At 32.7% G+C, this 23,918-nt stretch overlaps 1 long non-coding RNA gene across 3 annotated transcripts; it reads right to left on the bottom strand.

Moving 5' to 3' along the window:
• Window positions 1-1,599: 1,599 nt before the first annotated feature.
• On the bottom strand, window positions 1,600-17,330 carry LOC107891843 (uncharacterized). 3 transcript variants are annotated; one of them, XR_005920419.1, is made up of 6 exons: window positions 16,811-17,330; window positions 16,560-16,622; window positions 16,389-16,485; window positions 3,412-7,331; window positions 3,247-3,309; window positions 1,600-1,974 (listed from the first exon to the last, which is right to left on the bottom strand). It is a non-coding gene; the product is annotated as an uncharacterized lncRNA (long non-coding RNA). The 3 variants fall into 3 exon arrangements; XR_001682321.2 differs by lacking the exon at window positions 1,600-1,974 and having other exon boundaries at window positions 3,123-3,309; window positions 3,412-5,495; window positions 7,202-7,331; window positions 16,811-17,326; XR_005920418.1 differs by lacking the exon at window positions 1,600-1,974 and having other exon boundaries at window positions 3,123-3,309.
• Window positions 17,331-23,918: the final 6,588 nt, after the last annotated feature.

The raw sequence follows: 23,918 nt of genomic DNA, 5'->3' as shown, positions 1-23,918 counted from the left end.
CTAGTATGGGACAGGATCTAATGATTCATGATTTAGATGATAGTCCGATTGAGGGTTTTGATAGGAAGAAAAGGAAAAGAACTGTGGATTTCTCTTATGGGGTTTCTGAACTTCTGAATTCTGCAGAGAAATGTGATGAGCAACTATTGGCTTATCAAAATGAGTTACCGGTAGCTACCAAGGGGTAGGTCGATCAGCAACAATAAGATCATGTGTTGGAATGTTCATAGGTTGGAGAGCTCACAGACTACGAGGAGGCTTCAGCATATTTTGAGACTTTACAATCCCCAAATTATATTCTTTATGAAGACAAAGCTTAATTCAAATAGAATAGAAATGGTGCATATAAAGGGTGGATTTGTTCATGATATTGAGGTAGCGGTAGATGGTATTAGGGGAGGATTTAGTCTAGATTGGAAATCAGATGTTTCTGTAGAATTAAAGATTTTTTCAAAAAATCATAATGATGTGGAAATTTGGAAGGATGTTGATAGGGATAAATGGAGGATGGCAGGGTTTTATGGTTCTTCTAATATGTAGTCTCATTCAGAGATGTGAGATCTTCTACGAGTTTTGGGTAAGGATTAAAACTTGCCTTGGTTAGTGTGCGAGGATTTCAATGAGATCTTCTATTCTTTTGAGAAGAATCGAGGTGCTTTTCAGGATGAAAGTCGTATGGAGGATTTTTGAAATGTATTAACAAATTGCCAGTTAGAGATTTTAGGGTATGAAAGGCCTTGGTTTCTATAGGAATAAGAGAATTTTGTGGAAAATAATATTAGAGAACGGTTGTGATGTGTCGTTGAAAGCACGAAAAATAACCTACCCCAATGAAATAATGAAAAGAATAGTATAAATGAAGTAGGGTCAAATCCTCAGAGACTGGATTGCTACAATTTCTTGTTCTTCGAAATCCTAGGCACAGTCGTGCCCAAGAAAAATGGCGTACCCTGGAAAAATAAAAAAAGATAGAATTATAAATATGAACGAATTGAAAGTCTATGAATTGAAATTGATATTGTAAAAAGAAACAGAATTGAGGAAATGGATTTTTCAATTTAAGGGATTCTAGCCTCCGATTGTCTCGATCCTCCTTGGGTTCAATCCTAGCCTTTTAGGTGACTCTTCTCATAACAGAATAAACTAGTTATAGTGGAAGAGGACGCCTACGACCACTAGCTCCACTTAGATTTTAGACTTACGATTTATAGGAACCTAACTCTAGCCAACCATCACTTTTGTGGGACCGTCTTACACTAGATCATCATTTCTCAATGGCGAATGCCACGCCATTTCATCTCTTGGGCTCGACAACCACTAACGCAGTAAGTTAGCGAACTGACTGTGCAACCTTCCCAAAACATACAAAACGATTATTCCTTGCACAAGATAAAAAGATCACTTTTGGAAGGACATTGACAGAAGTGTCAATCTAGTAATGCGGAGAAATTATGAATACTCATTGAGAAGACTAAGTGTGAGTTTTAAGCCTCATGAACCTTTTTTGGGGAATCTTGACAATCTTTGGCTAGATGAGTTTAGTAGCTCATGCTTTTGAGAAAAGAAACACAATTGTAGTGGAATAAAATTTTATTGAAATAGGTAAAAAAAAACAAAAAGGCTAGATCCTCAGAGGGAATGAGCTTTTTACAGAAAAAATGAGTCAATATTCATGTGACTCTATCCCCTATTTATAGTACATAGAAAACCTAGTTTCTTCCTATTTAAACTCTAAAAGATAAATAAAGATATAATCTGAAATTAAATCTAAATAATATCATAATAATCCTAACAATAATCCTAAAAATAAAATTCGAATTTAAATAGAATCTTCTGTTCATAAATCTCTTCTTTGAATTTTTTCCCCAAGTTTTTGGCACTTTGTATTTTCGACACCATTTATTCCCTATTTCGCATGCTAACTCATTTTGTGTGTAAATTCTCACTTTTCACCCTCAAATTTCCTTTTGCCTGCTGTTTAGTTCCCACAAAATAAAAAACCATAAAAGCCCAAATTAGTAGGATCATACTGAAAATATATATGCAATTAACACATAAGAGTATGTCATTTTAGAGTATTATCATATTCCCCCTACTTAGCCCATGCTTGCCCTCAAGTATGGTTCCCATCCCATTGTGTAATTTAGATTTTACCATGAAAGAAGTATCACTCCAAAGTTTTATAAAAATTAGGCATAATGCATATGAAAAATAAAGAGAAGCTTTAGCTTGATTTAAGTAAACACGAAAATTATTCGAATCTTAAACACACAAAAGTTAAATCGACTTGGATTATTTCATGAAAATTAGGTAATTTACTAAACATACCAAGACACCCTATTTGTTCCCCCTTTAGTTCCCAAATAAAATTTTTCCTTTTTTTTTTTAGTTTTTTCTTAAGAATGTATTGGCCCTTTTGACGCAAAGAGGGAAGACAGCCCAAGCACCTCACCCAGGTTACTCAGCCCAACACATTCTTATTTTATTATATATATTTGTGGTTAAGAATGTTTTGGCCTTTTTGACATGAAAAGGGATGACAACCCAAGCACCCCACCCCGGTTACTCTCCCAACACACTCTTAAGTTTTTTTTTAAATTTCGGTTAGAGGAGTTTTATGTAACATGCCACACAACTTTTTCATGCAAAGTAGGATGAAAACCCAAGCCCCCTACCCCGGTTACTCAGTCAGTCACGTTTTAAAATGTGCTCATAACCAAGGAATCATCAGATTTTATTTTATTTTATTTTTTTAATGAAACAAAAATTCAATTTTGGAGGACTAGGAAAAACAATCAAGTGTTAAAAATAAGTTTTGGAAATTACCTATCATTCATGAAAATAATTTTACCATACATTTGTATTAAGTGTCCTCTTTGCATTTAGATTTAATCAATTCTACTATAAGCAAGATAGGGTTAACTTCTTTAATCATAGCCTAAATAGAAATAAAACAGTGAAGATGAAATCAATATAGAAAATTCATAACTCAGTAGACAAGAATCACGCTTGCAGGTCAAACAGTGGGTAATTCCTAGTGAAAATCTTGGGCATAAAAAGGAGCAAGATATACTAAAAAAAATAAATATGGGAAAAAAACAAGCACCAGTCAGCAGTAACAATAACACAATAATAAATACAATAGATAAAACATTAGAAATAATGAGGAATGTCTCCCCCTACTTAAATCACATTGCCCTCAATGTGAAAAATAATATGAAAAAGAAAGGGTTTAGAACACTCTACATGTCGTTTTCGTTACTGTTTTCGTCCGTTTCCAAATTTAATTTTGTCGATTCCTCGACTCTCCTAGATATAAGAAGATAGATAAAATTTATTAACATGTAAGAAAATAAAAAAAACAGAAAATAAAATATATAAATAAAATAAAATAAAATAAAATTAGGCTACCTCCCAACAAGCGCTTGTTTAACGTCGTTAGTTTGACGCCCCAACTAGTATTGGGGCTGTTCCAGCTGAAATCTTTCGATCGTATGGGCTTGGAAATTCTCCTTTTTTTAATCACATCCAACATATTTGGGTTCAATCGTCCTTGCGCCTCTCGCTTTGGTTTCGTATTTTCTTCCAAGAAAATCTTATATGTACATGTCAAGGGGCTAATCCCTTTTAAGTCAGCAATGATCTCATCATTCTCCAAAAATGCACACTTGAGATGCTCAGGAAGTGGTTTTAATTCCAGATCTCGTGCCTACACAATAGAAGGTAGAAGTTTAGTGTTCATAGGAGCCGATAATTCATTAACAGGTTCACAAATAGATCCGAAATTGAAATTATCGTCAAACAATGTTTCAAGTTTATCTTCATAAGGTGACTCAAAAGTTTCTTCTACTAATGAGTCAATTATGTCAACACAGTTTACGTTCAAGATTTCACTCGGGTGACTAATAGTGTCGTAAATGTTAAACTTCACGATCTCCCCGTCAAACTCCTTCGTGAGGGTTTCGCTACGCATGTCAATCTGAGTACTTGCGGTACTAAGGAAAGGTCGTCCCAACAAGTTATCCGAAGACCCAAAAGCGTTATTTTCTTCCCTTTTTACCACATAAAAGTTAGCAGGAAAGTTAAGTCTGTTGACTTTTACTAATACGTCCTCAATGACTCCTTCGAGATGCACAATAGATCTGTTTGCTAATTGAATGATAACACTTATTTTTATAAAAAAACTCACGTTAAGTGATTCATAAATAAAAAAAGTCATTACCTTTATGGAGACCCCTAAATCACACATAGCTTTTTTTAATTCCTAAGTGCCCTATTTTGCATGGTATTGCAAACATGCCCTTCTCTTTACATTCTGCTAGCATCTTTCACTGCAACACCGCATATATATTTTCACCAGCACTTACTCTTTCATTTCCAGTTAATTTTCGCTTGTTGGTGCAAAGCTCCTTAAGGAACTTGGCATATCGTGGAATTTGTTTGATGGCATCCAATAATGGTATGTTGATCTCCACGTTTCTAAATGTTTCAAGGATATCTTTTTCCTCCTTACCTCTCCGATGTTGGTTCAACCGTCCTGGAATGGAGGTTGAATTATGGGCAATGGATCTTGATCAAGATTCCTGCCAGGATTTGGTTCCAATACTTTTCCACTTCGCAACGTCATTGCATTTGAGTGTTGTCTTGGGTTAGGTTCCGTTTGTGACGGTAGGTTTTCTTGTGAGTTCATTTTCTCAATTGATGTGGTCAACTCTCTTATAGACGCCTCGATTTTCTTTTGAAAATCTTTTGTTTCCTTTTGGAAATCAAGAGTTTGTCGTTGTATTTGCTGTTGGAAATCAAGCATATTAGTTGTTAATTTATTGACCATGGTTTCTAAAGAGGTACTTGAATCTTCCTTTGTTGTAGAAACCATTTTTAGTATGGTTGGTTATGCTGCAGGTTTCTACTATAACTCAGGTTAGGATGATATTTCCATCTTGGGTTATATGTACTTGCATAAGAGTCATATCACCTTTGAGGCGGTCTAGAAAAGTTCCTCACAGCATTCAAATGAGTTATAGTATCATCATACAAACTAGGACATGTGTCAGTTGTTTTCGGGTGTTGTACAAATTTCGCATAGTTGCATCAGTCCTGCTTTTACTGTAAAAAGAGAATTCACAATATTAGTAAGTTTATCAACTTTATCTTCTAAAGTTGAATTACTTAGCTGGTGAACCCTTCTAATGGGTTCTAGATTGTCTCGAAATTGCTGTGTATTTGCAGCCATCGTGGAGATCAAGTCCCTTGCCTGATAGAGGGTCATGTTAACTAATATCCCTCTACTAGCGACATCTATCATATTCATTTCTATAGGCTTCAAGCCTTCATAAAAGTATTGGAGCAGAGACTATTCTGTTATCCCATGTTGTGGGAAACTTGCACACAACTTTTTAAATCGCTCCCAATAGCCGAAAAGAGACTCCACATCTTTTTGCCTTATCCCAACAATCTCCCTCCTTAATTCAACTGCGCATGATGCTAGAAAAAATCTGTTAAGAAACAAAAAAGAAATATTAGCCCATGTTGTGATAGATCCATGAGGTAAATAAAATAACCATTCCCTAGTAGAATCTGCTAGGGAAAAAGGGAAAGCACGTAATTTGATTTGATCCTCAGTTATGCCCTGAGGTTTCATACTAAGACAAACCATATGAAAATCTGTTAGATGTTTGTATGGATTTTCATTTTGTAATACATGAAAAGTCGGCAGTAACTAGATTCATCTTGACTTCAGTTCAAATTTAGTATCCACAGTAGGATACGCAATACATAACAGCTGTTGTTTTGCATGAGCTTCGGTAATTTACTGAATCGTTTGAGCCATAGGTTATTGTGCTAAATTCGGGTTTATGTTAAACCAGCGTTAGGTACTTCTTCTGGTGGATCGACTCCTATTTTTTGGTTCTTCAATGTTTGAGTAGGGTTTTCGTTAACCCGAGACTCAATTTCGTCGTCTACTCCTATTTTCGGTGGTGGGTTACTCTAAGTTCCTACCACCTCTGGTTGCTTTTTTCGTAGCTTAGTTCTTTTGTGATTAGCTCTCGTAGTTTTTTCTATTTCAGAATTGAATGTAAGATTTCCTGAAGCAGATATGGTTATAAGAAAAAAATAAGATTAGTATGTCGTCAGTCCTCAACAACGGAGCCAAAATTTGGTATGTTGTTGAAAATACTAAAAATAACCTATCCCTATGGAAGAATGAAAAGAATAGTATAAAGGAAGTAATGTCAAATCCTTAGGGACTGGATTGCTACAACTTCTTGTTTCTCGAAATCCTAGCACAGTCGTACCCATGAAAAACGGTGTACCTAGAAAAATAAAAAAGAAAATTAAAAATATGGATGAATTGAAATTGAAATTGTAAAAAGAACCAGAATTGAGGAAAGAGATTCTTTGATTTAAGGGATTCCAGCCACCGGTTATCTCGATCCTCCTAGAGTTCAATCCTAGGCTTTTAGGTGATCATTCTCATAATAGAAAAAGCTAGTTATACTGGAAGAGGACGCCTACGACCACTAGCTCCACTTAGATTTTAGATTTACGATTTATAAGAACCTGACTCTAGCCAACTGTCACTTTTGTGGGATTGTCTTACACTAGATCATCATTTCTCAATGGCGAATGCCACGCTATTTCATCTCTTGGGCTTGACAACCACTAATGCAATAAATTAGAGAACTAACTGTGCAACCTTCCCAAAACAGACAAAACGACTGTTCCTTGCACAAGATGAAAAGATCACTTTTGGAAGGATATTGATGGAAGTGTCAGTCTAGTAATACGAAGAAACTATGAATACTTGTTGAGAAGGCTAAGTGCGGGTTCTAAGCCTCATAAACCTTTTTTGGGGAATTTCGACAACCTTTGGCTAGATGAGTTTATTGGCTCGGGAAAAGAAACACAAGTGTAGTGGAATAAAATTTATTGAAAAGGGAAAAAATAAAAAAGCTAAAGCCTTAAAGGGAATGAACTTTTTACAAAAAAGATGAATCAATATTCATGTCACTCTATCCCCTATTTATAGTACATAGAAAATCTAGTTTGTTCCTATTTAAACTCTAAAAGATAAATAAAGATGTAATCTGAAATTAAATTTAAATAATATCATAATAATCCTAATAATAATCCTAAAAATAAAATTTGAATTTAAATAGTCTTCTGTTCATAAATCTATTCTTTGAATTTTTTCCCTAACTTTGTTGCACTTTGTATTTTCGGCACCATCTATTCCCTATTTTGCATGCTGACTCATTTTGTCTTTAAATTCGAGCTTTTCGCCTTCAAATTTCCTTTTGCCTGCAGTTTAGTCCCTACAAAATAAAAAACTATAAAAAGCTCAAATTAGTAAGATTATACTCAAAATATATATGCAATTAGAACATAAAAGTATGTCATGTTAGAGTATTATCAGGTTGGATAAGGGGATTGTGAATGCAGTTTGGTGGGAGCAATTCTCTAGTTCTTCATTGAGTCATCTACCTCATTCATTCTCTAATAGTTTACTTTTGTTGATAGATACGATACAAAGGATGGTAAGGCAAAAGGTGGAGAGGTTCTGCTTTGATTCCTGTTGGTCATTGGAGGAGTCGTGTGAAGTTGAGATTAGTCATTTATGGAAGAATGGTAGAGGGAGTGTTATCCAATAGTTAATGTCGTTGTGTATGGGTCTGAATCATTGGGTGACTCACTTGAGATCAAGGAATAGGGGTGAATTAAGGGGCTACGAAATCGGCTGGAGGATCTCAATGAGGGTGATAGAGATGAGGAGAATCTCTCTAATCTTTTAGGCACTAAGTTGGAAATGAATCTTAAAATTGACAATGAATAACTATATTGGTAGTAGGAGCATGGGTGAATTGGTTGACATTGGGGAACAGGAATACGGGATTTTTCTTTCGATTTGGGTCGCAAAGGCGAAGAACAAACAAAATTAAGGGTTTAAGGGGTGATAGGTAAACTGTTTTAAATAGAGATGACTTGTTTGCCATTGCTAATGACTATTTCATGCAACTTTTTTCTTCGCAGGGAGAGGTAATTCTGGTCATATTTTAGAGGGGGTGGAAGCATGCATTATTGATAAGATGAATGTTTTCCTAGATGCTAGCTATAAGAAGGAGGAAGTCTTTACTGCTTTAAGAGCTATGGCGCCAACAAAAATGTTGGGACCGAATGGTTTACTAACACTATTCTATCAGAATTGCTGGCACATTGTGGGACAGGACATTGGGGACTATTTCCTTGAGGTTTTGAATGAAGGTAAGTCACTTGTTGACATTAATAAAACAAATATAATCGTTATCCTAAAAACTGTAAATCCTACGTGTATACAACAATTTCGTCCCATTATTTTATGATTCATTTTGTATAAGATCATTTCAAAAACAATGGTGAATATGTTACAAAAAATGTTAAATTTGTGTGTGGATGAAGCGTAGAGCGCTTTTGTTCCAGGAAGGCTAATCATAGATAATATTCTTCTTGCATGTGAAATTCTCAATGTGTATAAACAAAAGAGATTGAATAAATTAGGTCATTCCACTTTTAAAATGGATATTAGTAAGGCTTATGATAGGGTGAAGTAGAGTTTTTTCAGATAAGATAATGTTGAAGATGGGTTTCTCGATAAGATAGGTGGTTGTATTAGCACGATGTCTTACTTTGTGGTTTGAATGGTGAGTTGGGAAGGGACTTTTTCTCCTAAAAGGGATTTTCGTCAGGGGTATCCCCTTAGTCCTTACTTGTTTCTAATTTGTAGTGAGGGATTGTCTTCCCTTATGTTAATGACATTCTGGGAAAAGTTGGTTAGGAGAGCAAAATCCATCGAAAGGGCTCGAAAATCTCACACTTACTGTTTTTAGTTGATTGTATTCTATTTAGGAAGATGATAAAAAATGGAGCTATGATTTTAAAATAGATTTTGGCAGAATATGAGAATGTGTCGAGTTAATGTGTTAATTTTGATAAATCAGTTGTTTATTTCAGCGCAAATGTCGAAGAATGTAGTAGGGAAAGTATTGTTGAATGTATTGGGGTTCGTTCCTCTACTGATCCAAAGCAGCATAGTGGGCTATAATAAAAGGTGGGCTTTTCAGGTTGTAAATGATCGTTTAAGAAGCCATATTGCGAGTTGGTGTGTTAGACCTTTGTCGTAGGGGGGTAAGGAGGTTTTTATTAAAAGTGTTTTACAAGCCATCCTTACTTTTGCAATGTCATGTTTCTTATTACCAGCCTCGTTTTGCTTGGATTTAGAATGTATTATCAGTTAGTTTTGGTGGCAAAAGCATGGGGAAGAAAGGATATTCATTGGTGTGAGTGGGCAAAGTTGTGTGAGCTAAGGGAGGATGGGAGACTTGGGTTTTAAAAATTTGGCGAAATTTAATATTGCTTTACTTGTGAAATAAGGGTGGCGTTTGATTAAATATTCGGATTCACTTTTAGCGTAGTCACTTAAAGTAATATATTATCCGTCTACTGATTTCATGAATGCAAATCTAGGTACTATAATGACCCGAAAGGCATTGGTGTTAGAAAGTGTAGTTTCGGGACCTTGTTTTCGTAAAATAGAACTATAAATATTTTTATTAAACATTTACGGAGGTATTTTATAAGTGAATTGAATTTCGATAAGGTAATTTCGTTGAATTAGTGCTTAATTAGGGTTTAGGGACTAAAACATAAAAGTGTCAAATTTTCAATTTATATAAGTTTTTATTATTTGGGAATGGAGTAAGGACTAAAGTGGTAATTATATCACTTATAAGTATAATGGACGGTAGCTTAGAAAATTTATAAAGAAAATTGTCATAAAAATTTATGTTAAAATAAAATAAAACATAAGTAATTAAATAAAATAATGATATGAAAGAAAAGGCTATCTTCTTCATTTCATCAAATTGAAACCAAAGGGAAGAGAAGAGAAACACTTTCGGATAAGGGTTTCTAAGGTTCCAAGCTTTATTTGACTAGTCAATTTAGTCTTTTTTTTTGTAATTTTTATGTTTTTAGAATCTTGGGAGCTTAAACTAGGTGACCCATGTCGTATTTTTCAATATTGTTAAAAATTGATAATGTTACCATTGTTGAATAATTAGAGTTTGAAGTGTTATTTTGATAGATTTTAAGGTTACAAGTGAAAAAGGACTAAATTATAAAGTTAATTGATGATTTTGTGTAATAGGGACTAAAATGCATAAATTATGAAATTTGTTGTACAATTGAAGACTAAGAAGTCCTATAGGGACTCTAATGAATTCAGCATAAAATTAGAGGGCTAAATGTAAAAGTTATGTTAGTCTTGGTTTTAAGAATTAAACTGAATAAAATGCAAAAGTGGCATAATTTAGTAATTGAATCCAAATTTGGTTGTGTATTGATAATTTATTATGTTTGTTTTAATTTAAGCTAATGTAGACACGGATTTCTCGAAAAAGAAAGGAAAAGACAAAGTTGTCGACGAATAACACGGAGTTTATAGTTTGTGTTTCTATAATTCAAACTACCTGTAAATTTTTGTATTTTGAACTATGTGAACATTGTAAGAATATGAGTGAGTCATTTTGTGATGATGAGATAAGTTGGATTGAATTGAACTAATTGATGTTTCTGGGGACTAAATTTAATAATTATGAAAATTGTAAATATTTATGTAAATGTGAAATTGAGTATATATTAGGTTGATCTATTGATGTCATATGTTGAATAAATGTATATAAGATTAAAATAAATGTGAATTGAAATTTGATTGATAATGAAATATGAAATGAAAAACCTATTAACTATTCAGACAAAGTTGGATAGTTGGAATGCCAAAGGATAGAAACAGCTCAGGGTTACTTCGACTACGAGTCAATGAGGCACTAGGTACCAATTTGTTTTAGTTTAACCGATGAGACATTGGGTGTCAACTTATTAATAGCATTGGGCGCAACTCTAGGTGCTAAACTGGTGTGTTGGTTGGATCCATGTATTCGTCCGAGTCATGTTAATAGGGAAATAAATGGTGAAATCGAGAATGATTTCGAAATGGCAAATGATATAGAAATTATAATTCTATTAAAATAGCAAATGGTATAGAATGAAATGAAATGTGAATGTAACAGCCCGATTTTGGGTCTAGTCGGAACAATGGTTTTGTGACCACAAATCCGACGAGAAAAAAATGTAATGGCCTGAATTTTCAGAGGTGTCGGAACGGTGATTCGAGATCACTAAATTCGACAAATGAGTAAAAAAATATTATTAATTTAGTAAGTTAAATGTGATGTTAGAAAAATTTTTGAAATAGTGAATAGAACACTAGAAATAAATATTAAAATAATTAGAATCTAAAATGAGGTATCGAGACCTCGGGGATTTTAAACCGAACCATAAACATTTTTATAAATATTTATGTAGTGTTAAAAAGTTAGTATTAAAATTTCGTTAATAAATTTTAAAGTTCCGATAATTAATTGAACAAAAAGAACTAAATTGTAACAAATGCAAAATTATAAGAAATGATTAAATAACTTAAATGATAAAAGGAAGAGGGCTTAAAAGGCAAATAGACCCAAGGTCTATTTGGGCTGGACGACAAAGGCATGAAATCAGCAACAAAGTAAGGAGAATTACGAGCAAAATTAGAATATTACAAAATTTACTTAATAAAGTTACGACCAATGTGGAATTATCTAGATTTCTCTTCATTTTTCTGCACTTTCATCAGCAAAAACACCATAGAAGGGTTTCCTTAAGCTGGTTCTTCTCATTTTTACTGCAGGTAAGTTCAATTCTTGATTATTTCTTGAAAATTTTATGTTTTTGTGACTTTTACAACTAGGCCCACTTGTTGAATTCATTAGTTTTTTATTCTATAAAAGAAGTTGAAAGTTGCTATGAATATGTGCAGGAAGTATATGATGATTTAGCATTGAATTAGAGTTTTAAATTGTTCATATACTGATTTTATTGAAAGAATTGAATAGAAAGTGAATGTTTGGGACCTAATAGTAAAAGAGTTTGAAGATAGAGTTATATGTGGAAATTCTGAATTTCAATAGTTGTGTAACAACTTATAATGTCTAGGTAAAGTATTAATTGAGAAAATTAGATTAATTGAAGGGTTAATTGAGAAAGGACCGAATTGTATAAACTGTAAAATTTGGGGCAAAATGAAAACCAACATTTTGCACTAAAGCAGTTTTGGACAGCAGCAGTAGTCTAACTTTGAAAAATCACAAAAAAATTGTAGGAATTGAATTAGAGGATGAATAAAATATGAAATTAAAGCTTATTGAGTCTAGTTTCTCATAGAAGAAACCGTGTAAGTAATAGAATTGTAAATTTTGAGATATTTGAGGTTAGTTAGACCGAGTCAGAATGAGTTCAGAATCCCCTGTTCTGACTTTGGAAAATTGTTAAAAAATTGTACAAAAATAATTATGAGTTATAGTTTATATGCTTAGAATTCTTAATGAGTCTATTTTCAAAAGAAATAAATGAAAACATCATCTAAATTCTGTACAATGAGATAATTAATTTTTAGTGAAGAGAAGTCAGAACTGTCAGACAGCGAAACAGGGGAAACTTTAAAGAATAAACTGTACTATTTGGCTAAACCAAAAATTTTAAATTTTTTATGGTAAAAAAATATGTGAATCTAGTTTCAGAGAAAATTTACGGATATTAATTTGGAGTTCTGTATCTCCGGGGAAAAATAATTTGGTGACTCTAACTTAGACGGACAGCTTGAATTTTACATACAAGAAAATAGTGAAAGTACGAATAATATTGTTTAAATGTTATACACATTAAGAATGAGAAATGGAGAAGAGGTTGAGGAAAATTGGGAAATATATGAATGATTTGTATATAATTGGTCATATGTTTGATTATAACTGAAAAACGATGAAATATGAATAATGCTTATATTTGTGTATTATTGGTTATGGTTTAAGCTCGTATGTGAAAATAAAGTTTCATAGTATGTGTGTATGGTATATTCGGTATATGATTTGACATGAAATAATGTCATGAATGGTTTATCATGTGGTTAGTTCCAAAAAGAGTTATGTTTATATACACTAGCTTGCAACTATGGTTGAATGATATGTTTATATCTTGTGTGATGTGCATAGGAACAAGTGTGGAAAGATAATGAAATAGTAAGTTCATATGGCTGAAATTTAATGATTAAATGTTAATTTCATGAATTATATAATGTATGATGAAATATATATTTATTGTTGAAATGAGAATAAAATAAAAATGCAAAAACTGAATAAATGATCAAATTGAGTGGAACGCCGGATTTGAGTACTTCTGATCAAGTGACAAAGTGATAAGTGGTAACTTAGCTACTCTTATCTGATCAAGTGACAAAGTGATAAGTGGTAGCTTTAGCTACACTTATCTGATCAAGTGAAAAAGTGATAAGTGGTAGTCTAGCTACACTTATCTGATCAAGTGACAAAGTGATAAGTGATAGCCTAGCTACACTTATCTGATCAGGAACAAGTGATAAGTGATCATACGTAAGACCATAGTTATACTATGGCCAAGAGGTAATGAAGTACTCAATTTTCCGTAACTGTTCCCTAATTTGATTAAGGATGATAAGTGACAAATTGGCCCAAAAGAATTAAAGCAAATGGATAAGTGGTTGTATATTTATAACAGGATGATGTTGTTATTTAAGCTAAAGTGATATTTTCATTGCAAAATTGAAAATTTCATAAAATATGTTACTGAATGGTATAATTGATAAACATTGAGATAAATGGTAAATACGCAATAGTGTTGAACTTAATATCATTGAATTGTATGTGAATTAAATGGAAATTACTAGTGATATGATTTAAATTGTGAGCATGAGAAATTGCGAATTGAATAAAATGAAAATGAAGCATTGAATTGCATGAGTATGTATCGGGTCTCGTAGGCCCTAATTATTATGATTATAATATTTTGAGGATATATTATGAAAAATTATAGAAGCATGTTAATTATTTTAAAAGTTTTAATTTAGATGAAATTTTATAACTCGGTTTAATACGTTTACAAGTGTATGTGTTTTGGTAATGCCTCGTACCCTATTCCGGTGTTGGATACGGGTAATAGGTGTTACAGTGAAGTAGAATATGAAATAGTGTACTAAATTATGAAATATTGATTGTATTTGTTCAATGAACACTTGAAATGAGAAATTGAGATGAAATGTGTCATTACATTAGTTGAATTTGCAAATGACTTATGAAATGTGATTGCTATGTCTTAATATTGGTAAAATGAGCATATCGGGATTAATGACTATGTGAATTAGCCTATTGAGTTTACATATTGCATATTATCTTAATTAAGTTTATGCATCATTATGACTTATATTATGTTTTAAAAGTTTGGATTATAGAAATACCATCAAGTTATACTCAGCGTACTATTTTGTTTTCCTTGTGCAGGATAGTTACTTAAAGAATCAATCAATGACTCAGCATCCAGTAATAGTCTCGGACTCAAGTGTTGGTGATGTTTTAAATTTTTGTCTTGGCATGTACCTAGGAAGTTTTTTAGTTAATATGATCATTTTGTATCTTGATGGTATTTGAATGTTATGTGTATAAGTGTTTATATATGTGGATGATGGAACTGGTCAAATTGATGTTATCTTGCTAAAGTAGTTTGGTTATGTGCATAATGGCGTGATGATTGTGGGAATAATAAGTTAGGTGATATTTTTGGTTGGTGCATGATTATATATTGATAGATGGTATGCATATGCTAACTTTGAATGATTTTGCTAATGCTTAGCTCATGAGTTATATGATTGAGAGGGAGCTAAATGTGAGTTTGTTTGAATGGTTGAATGAATGCATGTTTGATTGTTGTTTGAGGTGTCATTAAGGGCATATTGATATTGTATGAATGTGATAAAATTTTGTATAAATATTGTTGATAATGCTATAATGATAATTAGTTAAATATAAGGATAATTGTTTATGGATTAATATATTTTGATTGATGATTTCAGGTATTAATTATTTCCAAAGGGTACCATTTGAGTTTTAGGTGCTTTGGGCATGAAATAGATATTTTAAAGATAGATTTTTACCATTTTTGAACTTAAGTATTGATATTTTAGCATTTGGTATCGATACCTAACTATATGAACAATTTTAAAACAAACAGAATGCCAAAATGATATCGATATTTATGAGTATCGATACTTTTTCATAAAAATATCGTTACCCTTCTTTTACAAAACAAACAGTATGATGATTTGGTATCGATCTTAAACAAGGTATCGATATGGTATCGATACCAAGCTATTTAATATCAATACCAGTACTAGATTTTGAAAGTTTTACAAATTCAATCTTATTTCATGCATGGAGTTCATAAATAGGTTCATATAGATTGCAAATTATTATTATATTTGATTATAGTAATATGATTAAATATTTATTTAGATTTTGATTAATAAATTGCATGTAATTGATTTGTATTTGTTTGTAGATCCTATTACTCAGGTTCGATGACCGAACCGGGTAAGGGGTGTTAGAGGTACTTACCCATTATATACCTAGAAGAGCATCTATGTTACGAGGGGTTTGCTCCAAAGTGGATTGGGCTAACAAGTGGGTTATGGGACCAATATCAGAATATGGGAGGACATATGAGTTCCTAGGCTGCCTAAACCGAAAATACAACTACGTGAAGGGAACTCACCAATTCGGTTAGTGTCCGAATTGATTAATCATCAAGAAAGACAGTGGGATGAGCAACAACTTATTGTGTATTTGGATGAGGAAATTGCTAAAAGCTTACGATGTATTCCTATTGCTGGGAATCTGCAAGAGGACATGGTGGTTTGAGGGGAGGAGCTGTCGAGTGACTTTACTGTAAGGAACGAATAAGATCTTAATTCAAAATGCTGAGTCTACTGGTAATAACGGTAATCATACAACTTTCTTTAAGAGCTCTGGCAAATAAATTTACCAGAGAAAATAAAAATTATAGTATGAAGAATCTTTAAAAATCACATCCCTAGGTACTATAATTTGTACAATAATAGGCTGGGAAGTTCAGCAATGTGCTCGAAGTTTACAGGAGATGTCAAAACCTCTAAGCATATTTTTAGAGGGTATCCTTCCGTAGCGAAAATTTGGAGAAAGTTAGATTTCGAATGGCCTGATGATATTGCTAATGGATCTTTGCAAGAATGGCTTAATTACATTGTTTCCACATTCTCTACTACTACATGCAGGATTGTGATTTGTACCCTATGGTTTATGTGGTCCGCAAGAAATAGATTAATTCATGACAGGATGATCTTATTATCTCAAAACATAAAATACAAAGGGTCGAGTCCTACATTAGAGAAGATGATGTGGTACAGAGGAAATTACCTATTCGAAGGGTTGAGAATGAATGTTGGAAGCCCCTAGAGGCTCATTTCCTCAAAATAAATTTCGATGCAACATTTCAAAGGAATGATAGGAGATCCTGCACAGGGATAGTTATTAGAAATTGGGGGGGTCAAGTGGTGGGCTCAATAACAATTGTAAACTATCACATACCTATGAGTTTTGCAACGGAGGCCCTTGCATGTCTTTACGCAATGAGTTTAGGGATAGATTTCCCTGTCGGTAATAAAAAAAGATGAGGTCCTGGAGTGAAGATGGGTCGGTTATAGGGGCTTATATATATGATGCAAAGAAAAAAAGTAGAGGGGTTCCCAAAATGCTTATTTAGACATGATCCTTGAGATGCGAATAGAGTTGCACATATATTAACAAGAAAGGGGTTGAGAAGAGGTGGGAGTACTTACTTGGAAGGGTGTGTGTCGGACTTTGTGAGGGATGCGGTGGACAACGATCGACACAACCAACATGTGGGGGAAGGGGGAAGAAATGGTGGAGATGATCTCTGATGGCATCACACTGGGTGTTTGTTGGTGGACAAGGAACTTTAACGAGGCTTGAAGGTGGGGAAGGGTATTGAGGATTGTTGCTATTTGAGGTGGGGGTTTCTTTTGAGGTGGTGATGGGTTGTTGTGTTCTTCGAGTTTTCGACGAGTTTTGGGGGGCCTCGATTAAGATCAGGGGAAGTGAACGGTATGATTGTTACCTAGGAACAAAGGCTGTCGTTTTGGATTCCGTGGTGCTAGTGATTGTCCATAGAAAGGGGAAGTGAGTGGGGCCTTAGAAATGATAGAATTCGAGAATGCTCTATCGAGTGGATTCCAACTCAATGTTGGGTTGTTTTATTTTGTTTCATTTAGTCTCGATATTTTCTCTGATTAGTTTTGAATTTTTTCTACTTGTTTGGTTGGTTTATTTTATTATTTTATTATTAATAATAAAATAATCCAGATCCCCTTAAAAAAGTATTATTTTCGATGTTTATAAAATAATGAGGGTTAATTTTCATATTTTCTAGCTGAACATAGATAAAAGTTCCAGTTTTTTTATGATTGTGAGATTCAAGTATTCATCTTCTCTTATTCAATTGATATTTAGTCATTCTTTATTTTATGGGATTAGGTTCAATTCCTATATTATTGTTTGCGGTATCATTTCAAGTAGGATCACTTGTTTAGCATTTAGGATAGAAAATTAATTAGAATAACTAGACCCATAATTGGATTTTTTTTATTCTAATAATAATAACAACAATAATTTAACATAAATTGAGTGAATATTAGGTGACTGAGTGGTACCATCGAAATGGTGATTTAATTTAAATATACCACTCAATTGAGTTTGTTGTTTAAAGTTAAGCCTTTCTAATTTGTAAATTTATTGACAAATTAAATTCTAAAAATGTCTCTTATAATTGTTCGATTGGCAATAATTAATTGTTGAACTAGTCACAGTTAATTTACCAACAAAAAAAAAGCTGATGATATAAAATTGTTCTTTAACTACTACAACCAACTTTTCAATGAGTAAGAAAAACCTAGTATAATACGTGATCAATCCAATACTGAGACTAATATCACACCTAAGCCAAGAGTTTTCCTCATATTAATTATTTCTTCATTATTTCGAATTTTCTATTTAATATTTTGATTCCTCTTGTTTCCATTATCATTGAAAATTCCATTTATTTATTTGCTTGCAATTTTCTTTATAAAATATTTCTTTACAATTTACTTAGTCACGAGGATAATTAATTTTTGGTCACAGCAGAATGTAATTCTTTTTATACAGAATTTGACCCTATTCCTTTATTTGGTATAAAATAAATAAATTCGGTGAATTCGAGGTGCACTGGAAGAGACAACAAGTGGTCTTTGAAGACAAAGAAGATAAAAATCTGAAAATGAGAAGAGGATAGATGCAAAAAAGGAAGAAGCCCCTTCTGAAAAACAACCTCTCGCATAGCTTTTGAACGTGAGAATAATTCTCCTGTGATTTGGAATTTGTTACTTAATTAATATTGCTCGTCTTTTTTCTTTTCTTTTTTTTTTGGTTTAATTCCATTAACTCGGTAAGGAAAAATAATCTCTTGCTTTGATGATACAATTGACATAATTAATAAATTTAAAATTTAGTGTTTATTTATTATATCAATTTGATTATATATATATTTTTTAAAATAACTCTTAAAATTTACACAATTTGATACTAATTCTAGTAAGCCTTATTTTTTCTCCTTTCTTAACAAAAAAAAAAAACTTAATTTTCCACTAAACTACAAACTGTAGCAGCCTCCTCCGACTGCCAACACCTCCGTCGAAGCATCGTTCAGTCGGATTTCTACACCAAAGCAAAGCCTTTCCTTTCCTCTTTGACATTCTTAGCCCCAATTTTCCCAAAATAAACCAGAAAACCTCTTAAAACCAAAAATGCTTTTTAAACTTCCTTCGACCCAATTTCTATCATTGATTCCAATCGACCTAGTTTTCTTTATATGTCCTTTTACTCAACCTCCTCTCTGTATTCACCGTTTGAATTCTCAAACAGAGCCCCAATGTTCAAGAATTCAAAAAACCCAAAAATAGGTCCTTCTTCTTCTTCTTCTTTTTCTTCGCTTTCTCTCTCCGTTTTTTATTATTTGGGATTTTGTGTGCTTTTGTTAGTAATTTGGCGATGAGGTAATGGTATGGGTACTAAGTTAGTTTCAGTTTGGTGAGTCGACTTGGGTGAGAGATTGTGGAGGTTAGTAGTTAGATTTGGGTAGATGGTTCACCCAAAAAGGAAAACTATTTCCTTAGGTGTTGCTTCTTCTCGAGAAATAGAAAAGAAGAGAGAGTTTTAATGGAGGATTTCAATTATGAGGATTGCAAAATTTTCCAGTTCGTAGCAAAACCATTTTCTCCTTGGTTCATAAGGAAGTGTAGTAAAACAAATGGAATACTACTGTTGTGGCGACAAATTTCTCTCTTACTTGTTATGAAATTCATTTTTCTACCCCATTAATTATTTGTTATCTTAGATTTCTTATCTCCAAACTTCCATTTTGAAAATCCTATTTACTTATAAATCTTAGCCTCTTGGTATAAGGAACTGGCTTCATCTTACAAGCATGTATCTTTTTGTCTTGGACACATTGGAGAATATTTTTTCAAGGGAAAGAGAAAGCGACAAATTTGAGTTGACAATTGGAAAAAGAAAAGAAAAGAAAAAGAGAAATTAGAAATGTTGATGAACACGACAACTTCAACTCTATTAAAGGCAATTTGGGTAATCTAAGATATTCTTAACCTGTATGTTTTTCTTTTTTACTTGAGAGAATTTGAGTAGGTGTAGGGATCACAGTTTCTCATATCTAACAACTCTTTTTCTTTTTTTCTTGTGGGTTCAGGATTCTTCGCACGCCCTTTCAATCATTTCTAGCATGTGTCGAGCATTTTAATTCGGAAATGTTTAGGATTACTTTTTTTTAGAATTGTAAATATTAAAGAACTATCACATTATCATTTCGTCACAAAATTAATTTTAATATAATTGGGTGAGGCTTGAATTTATATTATAAAATTATTTCTTATATAATTATCTTTTCAAAACAAAATAGCATAATATAATTGTGATGTTTAATAATGATAGAATTTAAAATTTGAAAATTTATATTTCATAATTTTAATTTTATTAACATAATATTTTAATATTTGATAGTTTTTAATAAAAATTAAATATTATTTCAATGCATTATTTTTAGTTGGACCATGAATTTAAATTATGAAATGGGCTTCGAGAATGGACGGGGAAATCTTTTTCAAAATAAAAACAAATTATTAGTGTTAAATAATTTTGCTATTAGTAAATAAACTCATATCATTCAATATTGGATAACTGTTTCAAGATAACTTAAGTGAGGAAAATTATGTGTGTAAAATCTTTTAGATTTTTTAAGCGTGTTAGTTTGTCTAAGGAACTTACAAATGGGGTACCTGATATCTGCTTCTTTGTGTGGTGTGTTGTGTGCTATGTTGGTCTGCTCAAACATGCTCCTGACTGCTGTAATTTGTTAGTTGCCTTATGCCTTTGCTCAATCATTCTCTTATATTTAAATAGGTTAGTATTTGGTATGCTGCTACTGTATTTTTTTTATTTATTTCATAATCTTTATTTTTTAATATTATATTACACCATTATAAAACACTTTTCAACTCATTGGTTCTATTTGTGAAATTTAAAAAGTCTATTGATAGTATACTAAATTTTTTCCTATTTAAATATAAATTAAATATTATGTTAGGTTTCAAAATAGTAATGATTTAAGACAGATCATTTTGGATCTGAGTGTAATAAAAGTAGATAGAATTTATTTAAATAAAATGAAGAAAATTTTGATTTATTTTATTTTTACCTGTAAATAAATAAAAGAAAATGAATGATGGAGTGGGAAATTAAAAGATTTCTTTTTCTTTCATTTTCCGGCCACAGAACATTATCAAATTCGCAATGAGAATGGAACTTTATTGCAATGAGTCCCGGTGGGGTTTATTTTGGATTGTATATAGGAAATAATGTAATGCTTTCATGATGATAAATAAAAAAAATTAAGTAAAAGGATAAATATTAAATTTATGAAAAAAATTAGTTTAATGTTAGTTTAATATATAAATTTTGATTTGGTGTAAATATATAAGAAATTTTGATAATGTTTCATATTTTTAAATAATTTTTTTTTATTTTAATTCAACTGTACATATTTAAATAAAGAAATGCATCTATTTATTTCAAATTGGATTAATATAATATTTGTGTGTACACAATTATATAAAAGTAAAATAATATAATATTGATGTTGTTAATAATCTATAAAAATTGAATCAAATCAAAATTTCATATATAAAATTGTATAAAATACAATTAATATATAATATTCAACATTAAATCAAAATATAATTTTAATATTTATTCGAAAAATCAAAGTAAAAGCATGGCGGCCCATGGGTGACAAAAGAATCGTATTCATTACTTTGAGTGCAGAAAATTGTACTTTTTCTTTCAACGATTGAAGATCCAAGCTCGAGGATGATCAATTATAAAAATTGTATTTATGGAAATTAAATATTAATTACCAAATGTAGGTCTATAAACATCCTAAGAAAACATTTGTAAGAATCTTATCACGAAGGCTAATATATAATTGTTATATTCTACTTGACTTGGATACATGGCAACGTGAAGCAATTTGAGAAACATTCACGGATGGCTTTTCGACTTGTATCATTCGGGTGGTCCCAATCATTCATGTATTTCACGCCTTCATCAAGTCACTCGCTATTAATGGGTGTGCACTTATCTCCAAGAGGGAACCATTATACCCTAAGGCACGTTGAAGAGATGATATTTTCCCCAACTCTCAACTATCTTAAGCTTTATATCTTAGCATTACACCCTTTTCTCCTCCTTTATCCTCTACTTAATCCAACTCTCTGCCTAACTCTAGTGAATCGGCCTCCTAGTCATCAGCACTATCTCCTCATTATCTCTTCCCTTGTTGAATTCCAATTTTAACAACTAGTTTGGTGAATGTGGATTGAACCATGGCTAATTTTTCAATTGAAACCCCTATTAAACCAACAAACCCAATAAATACTACAATAGAGCTTCCTTCAGACCAAACATAGACTCAACTACCTACTTCAATTAAACCACTTGCACCAGTTACCCAACAATTAACCATAAACCCTGACTAGACAACACCAAGCCAGTCTTAACAGTCTTAGCATTCACTTAGTGCCTCTTACTATTTTTCTAGAGATGTCTATGCCTCATTGTACCAACACCTACCTTTACATTGATGTTATGCCTTATCTCTTAGGTCACTACTACCACCACTCCTACCGACTAAGCCTCTCAACACCAAAACTCTGGCTCCCAACAGCAAGTCACTAAGATATAAGAAAAGATGCACCACCTTGAAGCGCAACTCTTTGAACAACAACGCCAATTTTAGGAATAGTAAGAACACCAAGGCCTATTGGACTTAAAGAATGCCCAAAATAAGTAGCTAATTGTGGAACTCAAGACGAGAGACTGACAGCCTCAAGAGGGGGACACCATCCAATCTACCCTTCGTAAGAAGTAGGACCAAAGGCACTCGTAATCACGACATCTTCTTAAAAAAATGTGTGAGTAATAAAAATTGAGTTTTTGCAATAATTTTGAGGTGGCTATAACCTCCTTTGGTCCTTTAAATTTCCTAAGGTCTCAAATGGTGGTCTAGGAAACTTGAAAGATCACTTAGCCCACTACAACAACCATATTAACATTTTGGAGGCATTGGAAGAAATCAAGTGTTTGGAAATCTTTATGACACTTACCTATACCGTATGAGCGTGATATTTGTTCCTGCCAAGAGGTTCTATTCGTACCTTCGACCAACTATCTAATATGTTCATGAACCAATTTTTGGCAAAGAAGACGTTGTAACAATCCATTGCTTACCTCATGTTTATCCTCTAAAAAGAGGGGGAATCCCTTCATGACTTTGTGTGGTTTTCATTACAGCTACAATGATCACAGAAAGGGTTTCAAATGGTCTAGCCAACCAAGCCTTCAATGCTAGCACAACCCACAAATTCTTCAAGTACAACATTATCAACAATTCGTCGAAAAAATTCTCCACACTATATGAAATTACTTGCAGATTTGCTGAGAGTGAAGAAATCCAACAGAAGAATGCCAAACCTTCCGCTCTTATGCACCAAGACCTTCGTCCTCCATGCAATCCATCCCTCTACGTGGTTACAATGGACAACAACGGACTTGCCCCCGGTAGGCAATAGGGGGAACAAATGGTTATCAATGTGTTGATTGGTGGCAATGCAAACTGGGCCACCTCCAACTCCAACTCACATCTACAAGCCCAAGTCAGACTTCTTGTTTGAACTGGTGCCCTAAGTGTAGTATATTCTTTTATATACACTTGTAATTTTTTTCGAGTAGATTGGTTAATAAAAAAAATCATAGATTACATGAATGTACTTTGTATAATTGTCATCATATGGGTTTTGCACGCAAAGTAAAATAGAAGCAAATATTAACTCATTGGTTGTTTAATGTTTAACTAATACTAAGCTGTATTACGTGGTCGAATCGTAATACAGAAAAAAAAGTTATATTTGTAGCAAAACCTAAACATGTCCTTAGTCTAATAAAAAATGAGCAAATCGATTAAAAGACTAATATGTAGTATATCAAGTCCAATTGGTGAGATGTCTTATCTTGGACATCGGAGCGTATGAGTCCCAAAAAATAGAGACGTAGATGTGACTGACTAGACTGGCAGTACATCGAAATTGACCCAAGAAGAATAGATCTTGAATCCGTTTATAGATTCATTCACTTGTGACGTTCATAGTGTGACATACCTAAATCTTGAGTGAATGACGGACTATGTATGCATGACTTGTATACTTTGATGTAAGTAAAAGCCTGAGTTCAAATAGATAAGGATTCAAAATTTGGTGCGTTGGG

Source organism: Gossypium hirsutum, chromosome D11, assembly GCF_007990345.1.
Source record: "Gossypium hirsutum isolate 1008001.06 chromosome D11, Gossypium_hirsutum_v2.1, whole genome shotgun sequence".
Lineage (NCBI taxonomy): Eukaryota > Viridiplantae > Streptophyta > Magnoliopsida > Malvales > Malvaceae > Gossypium > Gossypium hirsutum.
Note: the sequence above shows the minus strand (reverse complement) of the source record. Positions and strands in the feature narration are given on the sequence as shown.